Genomic DNA, 7,558 nt, shown 5'->3' on the forward strand with positions numbered 1-7,558 from the left:
AGTCCTAGAATTGGTCAGGTAGGAAAAGACCTTAAAGCTGTTTCTGTTCCTTCCCACAGCAATGTCTGCAAGGAAGGAGGTGCCAGACGATCCCCCCGAGGGAGATGCTGGCCAGGGTGGCCTGGCAGAGACATGGAAGGGTGCAGAGAACCATCTCACTGTGCTGGAGAAGGAGCTGGGAGCTGCTGGCACAGGTGAGGGTACCAGGTGAGGGACCCTGCAGTGCCTGATAGCCCAGCCCAGGCCAGAGGCCACCCCCACTCACTCCAGTAGCTGCACTGGGACCCCTCTCAGCCCACAGCTGACACCATGGCCAGGGGCACCTGCACTCCCAGTCTGACTCCAGTAGCGCCCAAATCCACTGCCACCCCCAGGTCTTCCCAGTACCCTCAGCCCTCAGTCCCTGCAGCACATGCTCCCCCTGCCCAGCTTTGGTTCCTGTCCCTGGCTCAGTGGCTGCTTTCTCAGCTCTGGGGCTGGGGAGAGTTTGAGCTCGTTCCCTTTTGTCCTGCAGTTTCCCAGCTGAGCAGCTCCCGATCAGAGACCCTGGCTGGGATAAACCTTCTCAGCCCTCTGTCCATGGCACACACCAGGCTTGGGTCCCACTGCTGCCTCCCTTGTCACCTGCCACTCACATTGGTTTCCCTGGAGCTCCTGCTTTGTGGCTTCCTATTTCCTATTTCCTGCCCTATTTCCTGTCCCTTCAGACAGTGAGGGTGGTCCTTGACCAGACCCCCTGAACCGAGCAGACCCTCTCCTGCCACACGCCCTCCCCCAGACCATGGCCCAGGGCCACCCCCCTGTCACCTGCCCCTGTGACACAGCACAGACGCTCAGTCACTCCCAGCTGGGGCTCCCTGGACAGAAAGGACACAGGGACCAGGCCAGTCCAAAACAGCTCCTTTATTATCAAAGCCTCCAAGGGATTCCACTGAAGCAGCTCATCAAGTTGGTGCTTCCTAGAGCTGCCTTTGATCTTCCTCTGGCACTTGGGCTCCACCTTGGCCATAGGACTGATCACCACAGGGAGGGTTTTTGTTTTTCTCAAGGACAAAGCAGAGGGAAATGTTTGTGGCAGGAAGGGAAGAGGATTCTGGTTGATCAGGAAGCGAGGGAGTTTCTGAGTGAGGGCTGGAGTAACAAATTTGTGAGCAGTTGGATACCATTGTCTTCCTGTGGCTTGAGAGCATAAGCATTGAAACAGCATTTTGTGGACAGCCTTGTTCTCTGTTCTTCTAAACTGCAAAGCTGTGGAGGTTCTTCCTTCCCATCGGCATGGCCAAACACTTGTCCAGCACGGCAAGTGCTTCCTGCTTGGTAATTCTCTGCCACTCCTTAGGGATTTCTCCTTTGCCCTGAAATTTCCCATTGTACAAGGCTTCTAGATTTTTTCTGAAACGACACACAACCCATTTCCAGTATACTTGCATGGATGGATCAGGAAGAATCTTCCAATTGGAAGATTTAGAGGCACTTGCAACGTTGCTACGACAAATCTCAATGACCAGGTGGTCCGTTCCAAGCCACTTCCGTCCTGTCAGAAATTGTGGTCGATGGAAGACAAGCTGATGGTCCCCATCGTGTCCCCGTATGGTGTTTGTGCAGACAGCCCCACAAAAGGGACACTGCGCCCAGCACCCTGAAAACTGCTCCGCCAGGATGGTGTGAGGCTGCCTTTCAAACCAGCTCAGATCAGCAGCAGCAAATTTTCTCCTGAGCCCATCCTTCAAGGCAGGCAGTGCTTCCTCCATGGCTTTGTTCAATAACTTGATGTCTGTGATCTCCTGATGCTCAATCCACATCAGGTCACTTCTGGGCAAGTTGATCACCTCTGTCAGTTCCCTACAAAATTCATCCAGCCAGAGAGAGGTTTTGTTCTCTCTGTCATTTCTATCTTTGACCTTTTCAGTTGATGAAGAAACAGCTGACAGGATGTTTCCATAGAGAAGATCAAGGGAGGAAGCTAAAAACTTCTCCAGCCTCCTGTTCTCATCTAAACAGTAACTCACAACACGTCTCTCAATGTACGTCTGAAAAAACTTCTTTGGGTGTTTAAGGTACTGCTTGAAATACTTAAACTTTTCTTGTTGTGCCAGGAATCTCAGGATACAAACCTCCAGATTGGCTCTGTTGCCCTGGAAATCTGGGAATTTCCCCTGCATGTCTCCAGCAATGGCTTTAGCTGTCCTCTCACAGACAGCATGGAAGAGAGATAGGTCAATCTTTTGACAAAGGAAGCCAGCAACAGTTGTGACAGAAATGGCTCCTTGGCAGGAAATCTGGAAATGTGTGAAGAAATCTTCTCTCTTGCTGCTCAGGTAGGTGACTGGGTTATTTGCCTTCCAGAATGCTTCGTGCATGGCTTTAAACCTTTCCCCTGCCATTCTGCACAGGTAGAGAGATAATTCTAGGCTGTAATCTCTGGTAAACGTACATGATGCATTGTTGGGGACAGAGTTCACACCTTTCTGTACTTCATTGAGTATTTCATGCAAAAAATTTCGACTGTAATCCATTTTCTCCTGTTCCTTCTTATCAATGTTTTCCCTCACACACTTTATGATGTTGTCTGTGATGTCCTGCAAGTTTTTCACATCATGAAAGTTCGACAGCAGTAAAGCAAACAGTGCATCCTTCATGACATGTTTCTCCAAGTCCAAAGAAAATTCTCTGTGTTTGGGAAATGACCTGATCTGTGCATAAATACCAGGCTCCTCAAAGTGCTCCAGAAGGACATCTTCTATTTCTACATCAATATCCACCTGTTCCAGAGGGAAGCAGCACGGGAGACTTTAGCAATCCACTTGACACAGAGAGGAATATAGATGAATCTCAGTACTGTCAGACGGCTAAGCTCGTCTGTCAGACGGCTAAGCTCGTCTGCCATACGGTGCATGTCCTTTTCCAGAATCAGAGCAAACTCCCTGCCCCATCTCAGGAGTTCTTCTTCTTCATATTCCAACTTTGCATTGAGTCTTCTCTGGTTCTTCTGCAGTTCAATGAGATTCTCACATTTCTTTTGAGTTTCAAGAAGAAGAGACTCTTTCAGATATTTCATCTTCAGCTCTGTGATGCTTTTCCACTGGACCAGCATCTCACAGTCTTTGTCTTCCCTGAAATACTTTTCCATGTCTGTCATGATGGCATCACTTGTCTCTTGCATGAGCCCTTCCAGGTATTCTCTGGTGACTTTCTGCAAGTCTCCATTCCGAATTCTGTTGCCCAGTCTCATTTGTACCTCTGAGATGTGACTCCTCAGCCTCCAGGTCCACTGACTAAAGGCAGTTTCCAGTTTCCTGTACACAGCAATCTCCAGTGAATTCTCAAAGCTGAAAACAAAGTTCTCATTCAGCAAAGCATTCCAGAGGTCACCAATACGAACTTTCAGGCTCGAGAGCCTCAAAATGCTGCCTTGTGACTCCTTCTTGGCAGCCTGGAGAATTTTTCTCTTTAATTGCTGGACATTGTGGCTGTAGGTGGGGTTGGGTGGTGCCATTGGGGGATTTCCTTCCCACAGGTGAGCAAAATAGTGAACGTGGGTGTTCACATCAAAGTGGATGATGTCGCTGAAGGAGGAGACATCATAGAATTCCTGCTGGGGAGCTGCCACAGTAATTTCATCCAGCATCTCCTGAAAAAGTCTTTGTCCTTCCAGGTTCTGTTCCTTGGCAGTAACTTCTCTGACACTTTGGTGGACAAAGAGGCAGCTTGGGGAAAGATGTACTTCCTTCATCCTCAGAAAAGCCTGCACAGTGATCTGAAGAATATCCTGCATGTCTGAGGGATTTTCCCCAAAGATGTTGATCAGGGTCATGTTGCTGATGCCAATGACAAAGGTGGCCAGCTCGTTGTCATGACTCGGGGACTGTTTACTGGCCATGAGTGGGGCACAAAGCCCCTCTGTGTCAACAACCAGCATGTAATCAAAGCCCACGTCCTGTTGCAGCTCCTCGTCCAGTGGAAGGAGCTGCATAAACGCTCCCCGGGTGCATCTCCCCGCACTGACGTTGAACTGCAGCCCAAACATGGCATTCAGCAGGGTTGACTTCCCTGTGCTCTGGATGCCGAGCACGGAGAGAACAAACACTCGTTTGTCCCCCAGCCTCTCAATTAGGCTGTCAAAGATTGCTCCCACCCAGCACAGAGGGAGGTAAGAAGCATCCCCATCCATCAGCTCCACAGGATACCCCGAAACCATCAGATCTGCTGCAATTTGGGGCAGTTTGACAACATGCTTTGAGCTCATTAATGGGAGAGCTTCATAAATCTGCCCTACTTCTCTCAAAAGATGCTCAAGGCCAATGGATGAATCTTGGATTTCTTCAGAGAGGGCATTTAACTCACTGGCTTTTTCCTGGTCTTTCTTTCTTGCGCGGATTTCGGACCGCAACTTGTGTTGGTCTCTCCTCAGTTCTTCAAGGCGACAAGAGGACAGGTCATCCATAAAGACCTTCATCCACTGCAGGAAGTATTTCTTGGTATCTGCTGGCTGTGACTGGAGAAAGCCAAGGAATGGCTCCATCAGCTGATTGAGGGGGAAAGCTTGCTCTCGTTGCTTTCTTCTTATTGCTGCCTTCTCGGATTCAATTTGGCTCCACTGGTGCCACAGTTTTCCTTGAAGAGGCAGGAGCTGGGATTTGATCTCAGACAGCTTCTCTTTCTTCAGAAGGGTCACCAACTCCTTTGCCTTTGCTTTGGCTGTCACACACTCGGGTCGATCTTCATCCACTAAGAATCCGTGCTGGCGAGCTTTGTCCAGGCAGGCATCCAGGCTGAAACGTGGGTTGGACCCTTTCAGGAGATTCCTGATTGTTTTGCTCAGCTCGTCCAACATTGCTGCTTCATTTCTGTTCTTGATCCCTATTGTTATGTTTTTGCTGGATTGTCCAGCTGCAACCTCCTCTTGTTCAGTGAGAAGACAAACCAGAGGCCTTTGCGACTGCCACAGGTCATGCAGAAGTTTGTTCCCTCTGTCGTCCATGTGCTCAGACTCGGATACAAGAGCCACGTTCACAGCAGAGATCTCCTGTAAGAACTGCAGCTGTGCTCCGTGATCCCTGGCGTCCCCATGCAGGTTACAGAAAGCCACACAGCACTCAAAGGTGTCATCAGGGCTTCCCCGGGGACAGTACCAGGCGATCTCCACAACACCTGCCATCAGCAAACACTCTCTGGTGCTGCCTCGGCAATGGCGGTGGAAAAAGGTGTCGTGTCTTTGTTTGCTCAGCAGAGCATTGAGGAGCTGAGACTTGGAAGAGGAGGCAGAGGTGCCAATGCGGATGAAGGACACGATGGGTGTCTCTGCCTGATGAATGAGTTTGTTATTGTAACTGCTCATTCCGGGCTGCTGTCCTGACTTCTCCACCTCCTTCCAGCTCCTTTTGATTTGGCTGAGGGCCCAGAGTGGGAACTCGATCTGGGCAGTGCCCGGCTTGGGCACCAGCAGAGGCAGTGCCAGCTGGCAGAAGGCGAGCTTGGTTGCAATGGTCTGTCTCAGGAAGTCATTAGCACAGTGGAAAATTGCCATCTGGAGGTCCATGGGGTGCACGTGGCACTCCCTGCTTGCACGTTCAGAGGTTCCTCTCTTAAAAGCATGGAGAAAGTTTTCAAACGAGTCTGAGGGTTCTTGTTCTTGCTCTGTGGTTTCTGGCACAGGGGCAAGTCCTAGGTTGCTTCCTTCCCTGCAAGTCAGGTACCTCACCCGATAATCCACGGTTAAGAGCTTCTGCAAGAAGTGAAATGGAAGTTCCTGGTCCTTGCTGGGCTGTCTGTCATGCAGAGATGTCTTGCAGATAATGTGGAAATCTCCCATCCTCATTTTTCTTGGATAGTGACTTTCTAGTCCAAGGCGCTTGAGCAAGTGGAGGAACTCTTGGTTTGCAGTGGCTTGATTTGCTTTGGATTTGCTGCCACTTGACATGGTTTTGTACAAGTCACATTTCAGCATCTCCCAGTCTTTGCATTCCCTGTGCTTCTGGAGGAGATTCTTTATCCCTGTGGACCATAACCCTTTCATGTGCCTTTCCATGAAAACTAAACGCTCCCTCTTCTGCTCCGGGGACAGCTCTTTACTTTCAGGTGTCACAGTCAGACCTGTCAGCAGAAGGGAGGCCTCAGCTCTGTCAGCATCTTGCTCCTTTAGATTCACATACTGCTTATGTGCCGCTTGCATTGCCTTTGCCATGTACTGAATTTCTTGATGTTCAAGGAGGCGCTGAAAAGTGCTGCTGTCAACCTGATACCCTGTGCTGGTCACAATTAGGAGCACTAACAGTTGCATGTCCTTCTGAGCCCTTTCCTGGAGAGACTGGAGTAAGGAATGAATTGCATGGATTGTACTCCAGGTGGCTTCTATCTTTGCTTTCTGAACGGCAGTAGCAGAGGTTCCTGGTGTGTAGGTGACAGCATGGATGTGCTCCATCACTTGCTGCAGTGTCTCCAGGAGCTGTTCAAGCTCAAAGGCTTTGGGAGTTTGGGGAAGCCTGTGCTCAGTCGGGAAGATCCATTGCATAATGAAGGAAGACTTGGGGAAGTTCTTGACAGAATAGATATGAGGATCCAGGAGGCTCCACAACAGTGCCTTGATAGAGGTGGAGTTTTCTGGAGGTGACTCCTGGCAACTCCTCACAGTGTTCACCAGGAACTCCTGCAGGGCTTTGTCCGACAGGCACACCTCGATCCACACACTGGGGTTCTTGGTTTTTGCATTCAGATCCTCTTTTAGATCCATCAGCTTGAGCAGTTTGCTTTCATCCACTGTCCCCTCCCAGGTCTTCACAAACTCCATGAAATGTCTGGCCTCTTCCACTGCACCGGCCAGTTCCTCTCTAACAGTGGTGTCAATGCTCTGATTTGTCAGTGCTTTGTACGCAGCCCTGAGGGCGCTGCTCATTCGATAGACGGACTGAAAATCCCTCCTGTGATTGCACAGGATGACATCCCACACTGGGATCAGCTGGAAGCCGCGGTCGATAACGCACCACGTTGAGTTATTGGACACAAGCCCTGTCTTCCACTGAGGAAGAGAATCTGTCTCTGTGGGGCCCCCTGTGTTGACCACGTAGAGCTGAATCGCTGTGTGGGAGCTCTCTCTGGTTTTGCCCTGGACAGAGGCCTTTGAGCTGGATTTGGAAGCAGTTGCGGCCACTCCTGCACTGGCCCCAAAGCCGCCGAGACTGGCTCCGACAAAACTGTTCAGGGCTTCAGATGTTTGTCGCTTCATCTCCTCCTGGTGCTCATCTCTGAATCCTTCTGTAGATGCCTTCCACCAGAATATTCCTCCAAAGTGGAGGGGACCCTGGTCAATGTGGGACCCAAACCTGTGGAAGAAGCTCTCCAGCAGTTTGGGCTTGTCTTCTTCCCGAGTGAAGCTGAAAAGCTGCTCCATGTTTTGCAGCTCCCGCAGGGCTGCATCCGAGAGGAGAAGCTGATGCCTTTGGAAGAAGCAGGAGGCCAGAGGGATGTACTGGTACTTGGTGATGCAAAAGTAGCTCTGCTCAGAGTTGGACTGGTGGGTGTCCTCTGACTGTGAGGAGCTGCTGTAATCTACACCAAGGCC

At 50.4% G+C, this 7,558-nt stretch overlaps 1 pseudogene; it reads right to left on the reverse strand.

Moving 5' to 3' along the window:
- Positions 1–884: 884 nt before the first annotated feature.
- On the reverse strand, positions 885–7,552 carry LOC113961588 (annotated as a pseudogene).
- Positions 7,553–7,558: the final 6 nt, after the last annotated feature.

The sequence above is a fragment of the Neopelma chrysocephalum genome, unplaced genomic scaffold (assembly GCF_003984885.1).
Source record: "Neopelma chrysocephalum unplaced genomic scaffold, ASM398488v2 Primary Assembly neopelma1_97306, whole genome shotgun sequence".
Taxonomy (NCBI): Eukaryota; Metazoa; Chordata; class Aves; order Passeriformes; family Pipridae; genus Neopelma; species Neopelma chrysocephalum.